The sequence below is a fragment of the Corapipo altera genome, unplaced genomic scaffold, assembly GCF_003945725.1.
Source record: "Corapipo altera isolate COAL_440 unplaced genomic scaffold, ASM394572v1 112, whole genome shotgun sequence".
NCBI lineage: Eukaryota > Metazoa > Chordata > Aves > Passeriformes > Pipridae > Corapipo > Corapipo altera.
In genome coordinates this window covers 10,799,594-10,814,802 of record NW_020884899.1, presented here as the reverse complement: position 1 = coordinate 10,814,802, position 15,209 = coordinate 10,799,594, and the positions used below count along the sequence as shown (strand labels likewise).

Here is a 15,209-nt window from a genome sequence, read left to right as displayed (position 1 = left end):
GGGAGAATAGGATTGCCTCTGAATCCTACAGATTGCAAAATTACTGCCTAGTTAAAGGAAATAAATACATGTAAAGGGGAGAAAAGAGCTCATAGGCAGTCCTGAATTGTGGTAGGGGGGAGAGGAAAGGGATAAAACAAAGCCACAGGAAACAAATGTAACCCTAAGATAGCCTCTATCTCCCTCTTTTCTGACAGATGTCCTGTTCCCAGTCCCTGGGGATTGGTTTGTGCACTCGGGAGGATAAAGCAGTTTCCTTACTCCTTCCTGCCCTGATGGAGTCACTGGATCACTAATGTGGAATATTGCTTAACTCAGGGCAGGAACCTACTTCTCACTTAGCCCTGACTCCTGAAAAACAATCCCAGTGCTGGTGTCCAGTAAAGAGGAGCCACACGACTCCCCTGGTGAGGAGGGGACTGACAGAAACCCAGGAAAGCTGAGGGAATTTGTTTTGGCTGAGCATCATTAGATGGGTCAGTTGATGGCTATGAGGTTTCAATACATGCACAGAACAAAACTCATTGCTAAAGTGTCCTAAAGAGAAAAGATGAATTTCAGAACTGTCCAACAACAAACTGCAACTTCTCTCCCATCTTAAGGCTTGGAAAGAGCTGACCATCCTAGAGAAAATGCCACTCAGTGTCATAATAACATTTCAAAGCATTTTGGAGATTTAGGTACACAAAAACCTCCAGAGGAGCTGAGAAACCCTTTTTGTCACAGGTTTACAGGCAAAAAATTACTGAGGAAGAAAGACCTTGTAATTAAATCCTTCACTTCAGATTCAGGTTCTTCTTCTTGCCTTAGTGCCTAAAACACGATCACAATACATTTGTAAACACTATGTTGCTTAAAGGGACACAATCCATTTACAATTTTCCTGCTTCCAGGAGCCTGCAGTGATAAGAGCTGTCTGATTGTGCAGTGGTGTCATTCCTGTGGTAAATATTTCTAAGAAAATTCAAGTAATGGCATGGCACCCAAAATTGTGCCGGGGAGAGATTCTGAGTCTGTTGTGTTTATTTCTGTGCTGAGGAAGGAAAGTGTTTTTCCCCTTCCAGACTTGTTTGGGAATTTTTCTCCTCAAGATTTTTTAAAAAACTCCTGAGCAGGAAGCTAAAACAATTACCTGAACAGAGCCACACGGACTGTAAACTTTGACTCTCCCAAAGAAGCATTTTTTGAGGTACAACGTCTTCCAATGAGCGAGACGCCTTCTGCCCTTTCTTTTTGTGGTGTGTCACAACACATCCCACTAAAAATTGAGGTAGGACACAAAAAAAAAAAAAGAAAACAATCCTTACTGTGAATCTTTACTTTTGTCTGGAATCCTTTTCTGGATGTTTATGGCAACCCATAAAGTTGCTGGAACATGCCTGCTGTATTTTTAATTGTCATTTGAAATGCCAAACCCCAGAAGTCTTGCTTATATTGTATGTGAACACAGTGTCTGCTTATGTTCAAACCCTCAGGCTCTTTAAATAACTCCCCTGTACACAGAGAACGTTGTTCATTTTGTTTTTACAATTTTTGCCCGTGCAAAAGGAGCTCTAATGTCCTGAGAAAATAAATGTATGTTCATAACCAAGGAGCAGGATCACAGCTGGAATCTACCTGAGCCTTGGATCACGTTTCAGGAGCGAAAAGGCAGCTTTTTTCTCTGTTTAATTTACAGGAGCCACAAGTGGAGCAGCACATACTCCACTGACTGACGTAAGGCACAGGTGAGTGCATGTTACAGGTCCACCTCTGTGCCTGATCCACAGGGAATATCAGCCTGTTCCAGCCAGACTTTAGAGCTGCAGCCCAAGAGGAACCTGGTCTGAACCCTGGTATGTTAGTGAAGGTGGCAGCTGCCATAACAGGCTTCTGTGCAGGTTACAAATTTGGGGCATAAAATGGGGGTCTTTTTATGGATTCCAGTGAGTTTTGTACCAAGCCTCCATTGTTCTGTCCCAGAGAATAAACCATCAGAGAATTTATAAGCTAATTTGTTTTTTTTTTCTTTCAAGGATTAAACAGGAGCAGATCGTAATTTCTTTTAAATGCATCTATTATTCATAAGTATTCAATAAGTTTTATTATGGGCTTAAAAACAACAGCATATATATCTTTATACTCAATTCCAATCTCCTACATGGGTTGGGAAACTCATATTTTATGATTAGTTGTGATTGACCATGAAAGTCACAGGGTATATACGTGTTCCCTGAGCAAAGACACAGACAGGTATCTGGCCAATGTTCATTTTTCACATCAGTTTGCTGGAAATAATCTTCCATGCAATTTTGCCACTTCCTTCCTGCAGGAATCTCTGGGAGTAGGTTAGCAAACCGTGGCTTGCAGAAAGCTGACACAGTTTTTATGAACAGAGAGGAAGTAAATTAATTTCAGTGTTTGATTCAACATTGGAGAAAGACTTTATGCAGTATTTAATCACCCACAGCAATTAGAGGAGGTTCAGTCCCTCCCCTAGCCCAGCCTTACTACCAGGAAAGGAGAATTGTGCTGAGTAAGGACTTCAGACAAGGGGTCAAAGGAGGAGACACTTCATTTCTCAGTGTCCATCCCATAATGCCAGTCCTGTAACAGCTGTCACATGTGCAGCAGAGGGATAGGTGGAGAAATTAAACCAGTCATGTAAGGTAACACCCTTTTTAAGCAACCACCACTTTTTGCAATGACCTGTACAAGGGTCATTTGGGGTTTTCCTTCCCTTGGAATCTGGGTTTCCTGAGAGGAAGGAGAGCTGAAATACAGGAACCAGTGGCTGCACAGCATTTCCAGCAGCACAGGAGACCTTCCTCATTGACAGAGGTTTAGGAACCACATCTGAATCTCCAAACTTCCTGATGTTCTCCCTTTGAAAGGGGGGAAGACAGGGGAGGAGGTGGGTGGAGAAGGTGAAGATGTGGTTCTGTCCTTTTAAAGGCCTTGCAAACACAGCAAAACTGCTCCCAAACCTTAAATCCACCAGAAAAATAGATTGTGATACACATGGGGAATACAAGGAAATGTTTCAACTAATAAAACACGCTGGCCTAGCACCAAACTTGTGCATAAATCTGTTTGTAATAAACAACAATTACTTACAGTATCATTGCAGGATCATGAGAGGACTCAAACATCGAGGAGTATCTGGTTCGTCTGGTTGGGACCTGGAAAACACAGTGTCCTATATCAGCAACACCACCAGCAATCCAGGTGAGGGCTGTTAGAACAGGAAGAAATTTTCTCTGTGACCTAATCCTGGCCAGAGAGAAGAAAATCTGCCCTTCGCTAGATCTGATAAAGGAAGAAAACTTCAACTCCCTGGGAAAGAACATCAGTTTGGCTGGGTTGTGTTGCAGATCACTTTTACACCTCTAAAGGGGTTAAGGGGACCCCAGAGATAATAAATACATTATGCAGCTGTGTAGGTGCTCAGGAGATGAATATAGGTTGATTTTTTACAAACTTAACCTATGCAGAGTGAGTCACAATTTGCACCTTGCGTCATCCAATAAATGGGGCTTTTCAAAGTCAACCCACTGTGAATGGGCTGTGAGCTCTCCAAAAGCAAGAATCCTGCTCTCCTGCCCACAGGCTGCCAAGCTGGAGGATGGAGAAAGCTCCTCTCCCCAGGTTACAATGTGATGGCAATAATAGGAACCAAACAAACAACTATATGTTTGTGGGTTTGCCGTGTCGCTCTTAAAAGGTCAAAAGTGTTCAACTGAAATGACTGTTTTTATTTCATGAAAGATGAATTCTTAATCACAAATGTGTGTTAATCTCATTGCTGCCTCTGCTGTGCCTTGTAATGCTGCTTCTTTATTCAATTATGCCTCGCATCAACTTTTTAATGAATACCTATGTTTGGAAAACCTTGAGAGTTTTGATAAATAACATCTGCCTTTGTGCATTTCAACCCTACAATTCTGCACGAAGGAAATGTTTCTATTTTGTATTAAGCCAGGAGAAAGAAAAGCAAGTGGAGAGGAGGTCTACATGCTCACAGGGACCTCAGCACGGAGCAGACAGAATAATCATCTTTTGTTGAATACGAACATAACGAAAAACAAAGCAAACAATGCCCTTTTGTTCTGAGCAAGAAAGGCAGGGCTTTAATAGTCTTTAAACGAGATAGAAAATTTCCATCCAAATGGAACCATGGAGTAGGTAGACGCATTACAATGTTTTGGAGTTCAGTGATTAAATTTAATACTGTGCCAGGCAGTGATTAGTGGATGAAGGGCGTTCATAACTAGAGGAGAAGCAAGGGGAGTGTGGCTCCAGTTTAGCACTGGGCCTCCCGAGCACTTTGGGATTCAGCTTTCTGCTGTAATAACAGTGGCAAACAAAAAACTGTTTAATTTGATTGATTTCCCCAAAGAAACTGCAATTGTAAACACAGGCTGGCTGGTACCTGTTACTAAAACTTCAGCATTCAGGGCCAGATCTAAGAAAGGGACCTGTGCTGAGGTACCAACCAAAGCACAGAAACACATCCTTTTCTTTGGCATTTTTCCATCTCACCAACTCATTCCTTGCACTCAGTACCTGGTACATGTGAATCCCATTACTAAACACTGAATTCTCCCAACTGTCTATGCAGGACACTCCGAATTAAAGCTTCTGAATCCCAGCCTCAGAACTGGGCTCTTATGTCCTGTATGGATCTTCACCTTGAAACCCTCTGTTGAGCCCAATGCGACCCATTGTCCTTAATCCTGTACAACCACAACTGACATCCAAGGGAACAGGAGTATAAATCACTTTGAACTTGGCTGTGGTCTCTCCTAAGCCAGTCCAAGCAAGGCCATGAGCACATGGTGCTCAGAGAAGTCAGCAGTGACACCTGAGCCCTGTGCACAGGTTTGACTTCAGCAACGAGTCACTGACTTTGCAAAGGATCAGCAAACTCATCTCCCGGTTTTATCAAATGAAGAACTACCCCTTAAATTCTGAGAAGTGACCTTCAAAACAAATGAAATTTTTATTTCAGTTTCTGCTAAATTAACTTCTCCAACCTGTCCCAGCATCTCAAGTATCAGTACCTGAAGTCTCGTGTAAGACTCAGGTGAGTCTCATAAAATATAAGTAAAATTAAACTATGTGCAGTAAATTAAAAAAAAAAAATTAATTCCTCTTTTCTTCCTTTTCTGTCAATACCTATTCCTACAGTCCAAGCAAAGGCCATCATCAGTCTAATCTGAAGCAAGCCCTCTTACATCAATATCTATTTTGGACCAGATCTGCTCTTAGTTGCATTAGTAAAAATCAGTTGTCTTTTCATGGACTTTCTCCAGCTCTATTCTGGTCTAAGCAAGATCAGAATCTTATTTTGGTTATAGTTTATAATTTTATAAATGTCAACATTGGTGCAGGCCACAGATTTTGGTGAAATCACATCTATTCAGGGGGAAAAGAATTTACAGTTACAACATTCTATAATAGTAACATGATTTAAAAAAAAAAAAGATAACTTGTAGATAACGTTTCAAGCTTCTTGCTTGAAATTTTAAACCCATCCCTCAGTTATCAATAATTAATCACCAAGCACGTTAAGTGTTCAAAAAATGTGGTATGGCACTTGAGGACACAGTTTAGTTGTGAACATGGTGGTGGTGCTGGGTTGATGGCTGAATTTCATGATCTCAGAGGTCTTTTCCAACCTTAACAATTCCATGATTCCATGTTATATGTGCTAAGTTAGCTGCAGTTTCACTACAAGAAAATAAAACAAAAAAGTCTGGAAAAACTGTCTTGGAGTCTATTTAACACTCCAAATGAATGGATGTGTAAAGCTCCTCTCAGAATCCATCCCAGGCAGCTTCCCTGACTGCCAGAGGGGCTGGGAGCTTTTCCCATCAATGGGAGAAGCAAGTGATCTGTACCCGAAGAAAAATTTCCAACTTATTCTTTGCTATGATTTGTGCTCCAGGTGGTGGTAAGACATAAATCCTGGAGGCTCTCTCCAGGATGATGGAATGCCAAGAAGTGGAGTAGTTTACTGGAACAGCAGCAGTTTCTGATGCCTTTGCAATGCCAGTTTTAGCTAGAAAGGTACAATATTTTATATTCTGAGAAGCTGAGCTAGACCATTTTGGCAGAGAGTCTGTCTGCCTACCAAGGGTGGGGTAGGTATTTACTATCTCTGTAATGACTTCCTACTGCAAGTGGGTCAGGTAATTCAAACAACTCGCCAAATCTGCCTTTGGTGGAGTCTGGTGAAGTCTGGCCTGTAAGTAAATAGTCCCTCAGCTGCAGAGGGCACATCCTCTGCCATGTGATGTCTCAGCCGTTTCCTGGCACTGCCCCTCCAACAAATCCTTCACTTTATCTCCCTCTGATTGTAGCTGAGGCTGCTGTTGCTGCACTTTCTGGGGTCAATGGCCTGTTGTGAACTGGAAAAATACCTGCTGAAAAAAACCACTCAAGTTCTTAAATGATACCAGAGGCTCTTCCTTCCACTGCCTCTCTTGTGGGCAACTGCCCACTTTGTCAGTTCTGCTTGTCCAGCCCCAATCCAAATGTTTCAGCATCCAGCCTGCACAAATAATCGGGTTTTTAACAAAAACTGCAGCAGAGGATCAGCCTGTTGCATGTGATCAGTGCAATGCTTGGCTTCCCCTCACCCTGAGCCTCAATGCCTGATGTTCAAACACGTGGATCGTGCTCGTTCTGGCACCTGGGGTGGGGTAAAAGGCATTGTATGTGTGTGCTGGGGTGGGAAATCCCAAACTGGGCAAGGTTGCAGAGGTGCTGCTTTGCATGGTGGTTAAGCAATAACTAATTTCTGGTTGAAATGTTAAAGAAAAGGTATGAAGTAACTCAAATGGTAAGAAATAACCCCCATCTTCTACACAGTTCCTTGAGGCACTGTGGGTGGAGCAGGATGATCTGTCCACTGGAAAGTTAGGGCAAGGAGTTGAACTTGGATGATCCTTTGCACAAAGCAGCCCCATTAAAAGGATCCTGCAAGTATCCAGAATATTCCTGTTGCCAAAACCACAGTGCTGTGGCTTTGTTCATCATAAACATTTTGGGCAATGCTGTTTGTATTGTACCAGTTCACTACATTGTCTGGCTCTGGAAGGGAGCAGAAAATGTGACAAGCTTTGCCAGAACAACTCTTGGTAAGAAAGTCAAAGTTATTCCAGCAGACCAGAGTTGAGCCACAAAAAGAGAAGAGTGAGCAGATCCTACAGAGACAAGTCAGTGTGACCAAGAGGTGTTACCATGTTTTAGAACTCAGTCCTTTACTGAAAACCAAATCAGCAAAACAAAAAGATGTTCCAAGTCTCTAGTGGGTCTGGATTAGACTAATTCTTCTGGGGAACAGCTTCATGGATCCTGGCAGTTTAGAGTAGCTTTCTAACACAAAATTTCTGAAAATGAACAAGTTATTTCATAGATGAACTCTGTGGTCATGAAAAGTTTTTGCATGTCTATCTTTCCAAACAAGCACGCTCCTGTAAAGAACAAATGAATGTCAATATTATTCCTAAACGTATTTGAAAACTAATACTGTAACTATGTGTCATTTCAAAGTGTTCTGTTTTGATCTTCACAAGGTTATCCCAGTTGCTTTGCCCCATAAAATTACCCACAAACACAATAGTGAGTGAGTCAGGACACAGAGCTGACTCCAAGGGCAGGAGAAATGCCTCCGGAGAGCGCGGCAGGAGAGCAGGGAGCAAAGCTGAGGGTGCAGCAGTGTGTGGGAACTGGGACTGGCACAAAGAGAGAACACTTTCCTGTAAAAACTTTATTTCAAGCTCCTCCACCTCCCATCCAGGCAAGAGACTCTCTCAGAGTCTGGAACACCCGACCTGACGGACTGAAGTCTGTGCTGGGAAGACGTGAGCCCTGAGTGGGAAGGTGGCCCACAGGCCCCGGCACTTCTGCACAGGGGCTTTGAAAAGAGTTTCCAAGGGCCTTACACAAAAAGTCCTTTCAAAAGTGCTCCATAAAATCCACCTGAAGAAAGCCCGTTAGGAGGAGACTTGGGTTTGCTCCATTCTCCCCTGTTTAGCTCAGGTGTTGTTTTTACACACACAGAAACACATGTACAGACTCAGCCCACCCTACAATGCCTCACTAAAGGCATCGAGTGCTGGTTATAACTCCATCCAAGATCAACAAGGGCTTTTTCCACAAGCAATCCTTTGTGTTTGGGAAGCCTTTGCCCTGAATTTTACTGTCTCCCAGTCAACTAACAGGTGCTCTGCAGTGAAACGTGAGCTATTTAAGGGCAACCTGCATAACAACTTCCCAGGCTGGCAGGCACCTTAAATAGTAGTTAGGGATTGGAATGGGGGAGTTTTATGCAGACAAACAGAAACACTCCCAACAGGAAAATAAGGAAGGGGGGGAAGGAGGGAAAATGATATCTTTCTTGGTTTCCATTTAGTTTACTCTTTCATATGTTGGCATAATAACCCTCAAAGAAGAGAACAAGGCTCCCAAAACCAGACACCGTGACAATCTGACATTATACAGTGGTTGTTCTTGAAACTTGCCAGTTTTGTTTTGGTCAACAACATAATGTGCTGATTGTATATGGGATATTTTCTCCACTTTGACAGGGCACAGATAGCCTTTACTGCTAATACTGAAAGCATGTTATTTCAGGCAATTTGACTTATATTTTTTTCCCTGGAGAAAGCACTTTGGGGCAGAGAAAAAAAAAATGAAAAAGCTCTCTCAGCTTGATGCCAGATGGGTCATTTTGCATTGTAAAGCCACACCAGAATTTTATAAGCCATGCAACTGCTCATTTGTGTACCATTCCCAGACCAGATTTTTAAAGTTTGTTTCTGGGATTGCTGCATTGTACGCCATGGACAGGGACAACTTCCACTAGACCAGGTTGCTCACAGCCCCATCCAACCTGGCCTTGGACACTTCCAGGGATGGGGAATTCATGTATTTGCACTGCCTTATGCTCCCAGATGGGTAGAACCACATCATGGGTTTCTCTGGACTCATATCACCCAGGAAAGGCTTCTGGATTCTTACAAGTTGATGTGGAAACAAGTCTTGTGGCCAACAAATACCCACGAGCCCTCATGATCTCCTGGATGTACAAAGTCATACCCATTTGTAAGATGCAACCCAATTACTCAAGGGTGAAATACCCCCCTGCCTAAGTGTTACGTTTCCAGGCAATGATGGAATTGTATTATTCAGGAGACTGTGACATTACTGTAAAGCCATCATTTCTGTCACTGGAATGTTTCAGTCTGCACAGAAATAAACTCTCACCTCTTCCCTGTCCTCTTCTTCCCCTGTGCCAATGCACAAGTACTGGCACTGTGTCTTTTTATATTTCATCATAATATATACATAGTATTTGTGGGGCATGGGAATACATGGGCAGGAGAGACAGAGAAGAGGGATGTTCACAGGCTGTGAAACGAGGCTGTGGCACAGGGAGTGAGTCAAACCCATAAATATCACCAATAGCGTTATAATAATGAAAAATAGTTGTATCTTTATTGTGTGGTCTTAACACATGTTATACCAGGCCTGGGAACACATAGACATGGGAACAGCCTTTCCAGTGAGAGCCAGCAGAGCTCCAAAACTACTGCCTTACAAAATCCACCAAGCAGCAGACAGGCCACAGCATCTCCCCACGGGTAATGGGATGTTCACTGGGATATACAGATCTCTGCGTGTGGGCTGGCCCTGCCTGCACCAAAAATGGCATCTCCTGTGCACGACTGGCTGGAATTCCAAAGGCAAAGGGATGGCAGATGACATCATTTCACCTGGACTGTCCTGCCAGACAGACCCAGGGCAGCTGGGGCAGACTTGGCCTTTGAAGACTCGCTCAGTATCAGTTGTGCAACTGGTTCTCAGCGTGAGCTGCTTCCGCACGCGGTCATGACCCCTAACAGTGGAAAAACTTGTTTGTTGTAGTGGAGGGATTTTCCTGAACTAGGTTAAATAATATTAATTGAGCTAAAGTCTGCAGTTGCTGGAGCTGCTCTGGATTGACATGAGCATGGCTGAGATCTTTTGTCTTCTTTCATCTGCTACAGCACAGAAAATCAGTGTCTGTTCATTTTTGTAGTCATTCGACGTTCAGGCCAGAAACTCAGAACTGGTTTTCTGGATCCCTTGATCCTTCAGAGAGAGAACTCTGACAATTTCTCAGACCACAGGAAACTTAAAAATAGCACTTGTTCCAGCACATATTGTTGTTCTGGAAATCTGGGTTAGAAAATACTTACAGAGTCTCTAAAAGAGAGAGGCCTGAAGCAGAGAGTCCCTATTACTGCATTCCTTCATTTAAACAATTAACCTTGTGAACAGAAGAGCTACTGAAGCTGGATTTGCTATTGATTTTGTTCCTTGAGACTAATTCCTACATGGATTCCCCAGTGTCTAGTGAATGTTTCATCTCTACTGCAATGGAGAAGGAGGGGGAAAGCACAAGAGTGAGAGACACAATTGGACCTCTGCACTGTATTCCATTTTTTATTTTCACTAAATATCCAAGATTTTATTTTCAAGACCTCTACCCTTAATTTGAAGAACAGGATGAAATGTTACAGGAGAAGAAATGCAGACATTTCTTTATTCTCTCTGCCCTGCAAACTTTATCATGTAGGGAAGCAGGTGCTGGTGACAGTTGTGCAGGAACCCACTGGAGTTCCCTACAAGTGCTTTTTAGTATTACTTCTGGGAAAGCAGAACACAGACCTCTCCTGGCACTAATGAACAGCCTCTACTCAATGCAGCAATTTTGTATTTATTTACTCTTCCCCCTCATATTCTGGGGGGATGAACCATGCTGTTTCCCCTGTGAGAAGACCCTCATAGACTCATCTAAACTCGATTAACAGCTGCACATCTGAATGTGGACATGACTATGGAGTGCTCCTCCCTGCTAAACATGCCCACTGGAGTGTTTTATTAGCCCACACAGCAACTGCATCTGCCTCCTTTCTCCCTTCTTGAGCACACTCACATTTAGGGATCTTCCTGGCCAGCAAAAAGACACTACCTGTTGGTACAGTCTAATAAAACAATGAAAGTAGAGCAATAGATGTGTCACCTTAATCCACTGCAGGGACCTACAATTACTTTAATACACAGACACATTAAAACATTTGCCTATTTTAAGCAGTCTCTCAGTAATATACACTTCTTCTCTTGCCCCTTTTACACCTCAGTTGCAATATTTGGATGACTTCAACTGCATTTTCAATTATAATCTGCTTGTGAAGAGCCTGCACAGTCTTCTTCATTATCCTTTTTAAGTACAGACTATTAACAGGGCCTGTGACTGTCCAGACAGAGTGAAGAGGTTATGATTTGCAAATGATGTTTCTTTCCCACTGTAGGTGGATCAGTATGTGTTTGGGAATAAATCTGCTATCTTTTGGGAATGCTTCCAGTTAACTCCATGCTAACCACATTTGCTTTGCTTGGTTCTGCTTCAGGAACTGAAAGTAGCTTGGCTCCAGCATTAAATAACTGAGCAGGAAATAGCAGAAGGTTTACCATGTACAGGCTGGCCAGGGGTGGAGAGACAGATTGAACTAAAAATACAGCAAAGATTGGTTTGGGGAGATTCAGATTGGTTCCAATTTAATTAGGAGATATACAAGCTCCCAGTGCTGCTGATTAAGTTATCTTCATTGGAAACACATTCACATATTCAAATGTCACCATGCTTCGAAAAGGGAAGTGTTGAGACATAAAAGCTCAGTGCCCTAAAATGAGGATCTGGTCAAAAAAATGCATTTCTGCACTTTGTCAGCCTGTCCCTGGGCCGTGCAGCAGTCAGGGAGCCTCCTCTGCCCCATCCCACACACAGGCATCAGGGTTAGAGGAAACTTTTAGCTGCACAGCAGAAAATTCAGTAATAGTGGTAACCTTATAAGTTTAATCATGGGTGGGGACGGTGTTGGTTTTGAAACTTAGGGAAAGACAGGAATAGCCTCCACACTCTGATGGAAAGGGGCAACCCAAATACAATGCTGCAAATTCAACAGAAATACACAATATAATACAAATTCAGATTTTGAGAAAATTTTGGCAGGAAGTGGTTTCAAACCAAGGCCTGAGCAGGAGAGACTTTAGTACTAAAACATCCTTACAATCAATACTTCAAATCCTTCAGACTACTGTCCAATCTTTTAATAAACTTGTTATAAAGATGAAATAAAAGAGTTTGTGCCCTTAGTCACCTCTGATTTACACTGAGGTAGCATCAGGGCAGTCAGTGAATCAAGGTAAAACCAGCAGAAATGAAACCCAGTTCCAGACTTGGGTAGCAAATTCTGGGTTTGTCCCTATGTTATTCTTTCAACACCAAATATTTTATTGTCTCCCAGTCAGATTCTGGATTAATGAATTCTACTCCAGTTCTTAACTGGACTGCAAAAATAAAACCTCGACAGCTCATTTATTGATACAGTGAAATATCCAAACAAGTAATTTCATTGCTATGAAGCAAAATATAACAGCTGGAAAAATAAACCTCAAGCTGTCATTGAGAGTTGGGCTGCAGAGAAAGAAAAGTGAAATAGCTGGAACAAACAGAAAAAGCCCTTCCCGAGGAATGCTGAGAATGGGGTGAGCCCCAATTGCTCTGATTCCTGGCAGATCCATGTGGCTGTTCGGTTTGGCTGATGAAGAGATAAGAAATCAGGTGGGAAAGTGCCCCCATGGAAGTAAATGTGCATTGTATGTGATCCACCAGGGAGGAAACTGTGGGAAGAAAAACATTGTTGGCAGAGTCTGAGGCACACGAGCTGCCACACCATTCTGCTGGACTTCAGAGGAAAACAGGAGCCCAGATGTTAACATGGGGTCTCCCCAGCCTGGAAAAAGAAAAGTCAAAGAGTGCCTGTCCAAGAAAGTTACTCCTATCATTATCAGCCTTCCCAGTTCTATTTAAAGAAGGCAAAAGAGCCAAGAGAAGAAGCTGTTTTTGCAGCCCTGCACAAACACCCGCAGATAAGGGTGGTACCAGGTGTCAGCTTGCCCTGCAAAGTCACTGAAATGTCAAGGATTGTTTTTCCTCTACTCCCTTTCTCTTTCCTCCGACTGGGAACTGCCAATGTTTATTTAAAAGATATCCCTTGTATTTGGCAAGAATGCCAGCGGGGCAGACGTTAATGGATTATTATTTGGAGCTGGAGGGCTGCCAAGGTGATAAGGATACCCTGCCTACCCCAGGGCCAGAGCCGGGCCATTAACGGGGGGAGGCAGGAACGCCACGGCCCTGCCAGATGCTCTGCTGGACTGGGAGCAGCACAGACTCTACATGCTGCCTCCAACTTATATTTGATCTGACCTATAAAAATAATTAAATAAGTGGAGAGGCAGACACGGGCCACAAAGGGGGACTAATCCATCTGTAAGACCCGGGTCTGATGCTTCTCTTTGGCAGCACCGTGGAGAATTCGCTCAAAGCACCGTGAAGTCCCCGCAAATGTTTCTGTTCCCTCCTCTGCCCTTGAACCAGATCTCGACCTGGGAGCCCTGAACTCAACTGCTAAAAGCAGCACAAGTGAGAGACCTCATTGTGCTGCTGCAGCTCAGCAGTGAAATGACAACAAAACCAGACCTGGTTTTGGCTCTGCTCCGGAGGAGGAGCCTGGCTTTGTGCAGATCCCCACAGCACCGTGGTTAATGCCAGTGCCCCCTGAGAAGGCAAGCCTGCAGGAATGTGATATTTTGTGTCTGAGATATATTTAGGTTAACATTGTTTACTATTAATCTTCTTCTCTGCAAAGCCCTTTCTTTCCCAATAGACGAAAAAAAGCCCAGGATGGCTCCACCCCTGTTATCATGTGTTTTTTGGAAGACGACCTTTTCCATGGCCCATCAGACACCACGGGCTATAATTAAGGTGCTTATAATACAACTTAGTAAAAGCAGGAGCTGGGGCACAGTAGCATTTACTGCTGTGATTGAAAGCCTTAAAGGTTATGTGGAATTCACCAAGTAGTAATTTTATCTGTTTGGAGCTGGCAAAAAAAAGAAACTTTGTGCTCATTTGAGAAGTTGGGCTGCCACTAATGAAGTCAGAGCAAATAGAGCTGCTTTCCTGCTTTTCATGAATGCAAAGCAATGAAGTATTACCCCAGACAGGTGTTCCCTCTGAAAAGAAAACATGCATAAAGATTTAGCCACCTTTTTTTTTTCTCGGCATTTCTTTGTTTTTCACTTTAAATAGGCCTAAAACAAACCCACAGGGTCACACAGTGTTACCTCAGGGAGAACACACAGCCCCCCTTTGCTGGTGACCTTTCCTGGCTCTGATGTGGCCCACATTAAAGTCAGGTTCAGAACATGATAACACCCTCATGTAGAGCAGTCACTCATTTCATTCCAAGAGTGATGGCTGATACTTCCAAAGGAAATTCAGTGCTGAAATAAAAATACATTTCTTTACTTCTGACATTTCACTGTGCCTTTGCTCCTGAGGGTTTTAAACAGGATTGTTCTCTGAAACAGGACTCCACCAGCAGCACAGAGGTCAGACATCTGGAGCTGTAGAGCCATCCTCGGTCTCAAGGCCATCATAAGGAAAGCTGAGAACACAAATTCAGAGAGAACTAATCCAACAGCAAAACTTGGGTCTGGAAGTTGGTCTGACTTTTCTGATTGCCTTCCTTACTCTGCTAGTGAGGCAGAGATTTCAGTCCCTGCCCTGAAACTCTACTGAGTTGTCAATGGTGAAAGTTATTGAATTCATGGATGTAGCTTTGCATTAACATCAAATCCTGTGGTGGTTCTTTAATGTGGAGGTTGTTGGTATCGAAGTGCCTCAGACTCACAGCCATGAATTACTGGAGCTTAAGAAAGGTAAGTCACCCATGGATGTAGTGAAGCTCAAGTCACCCGTGGATGTCATGCATGGAGTCTCCAGGCTGTGATGGCACAGGGAACAGTTTAGAGAGAAAAGGGTTAAACAACCTGGGCCTGTAAACACCATTTATTATTGTTTCTTTACCATTCAACTGAGAAACAAAGATTGTGTTTCTCAGCAGCAGTTTTGCCATGACAAACAGCAACCTGACTCCACGGTATCACAGCTTATTCCTAGCACTGGGAGTGGGTGCACCAAGGCAGGACAGATGGAGGCTGTACCACAATCAACATTCAGTGGGGTGTCTGTCCTCACCCACTCATGTCCCTGCTCATTCCTCCCCAGCTGCTCTGGGACTGCTCTGACCCCACCCATAAGCTGT

At 43.3% G+C, this 15,209-nt stretch overlaps 1 long non-coding RNA gene across 2 annotated transcripts in view; it reads right to left on the bottom strand.

The window, feature by feature from the left end:
* LOC113950026 overlaps positions 1-15,209 on the bottom strand; it is a 118,849-nt gene that overhangs the window by 66,061 nt on the left and 37,579 nt on the right. For both annotated transcript variants that reach the window (XR_003528637.1, XR_003528636.1), the window contains one exon: positions 3,097-3,161. This is a non-coding gene — a long non-coding RNA (uncharacterized LOC113950026). The remainder of the gene's footprint in view (positions 1-3,096; positions 3,162-15,209) is intronic.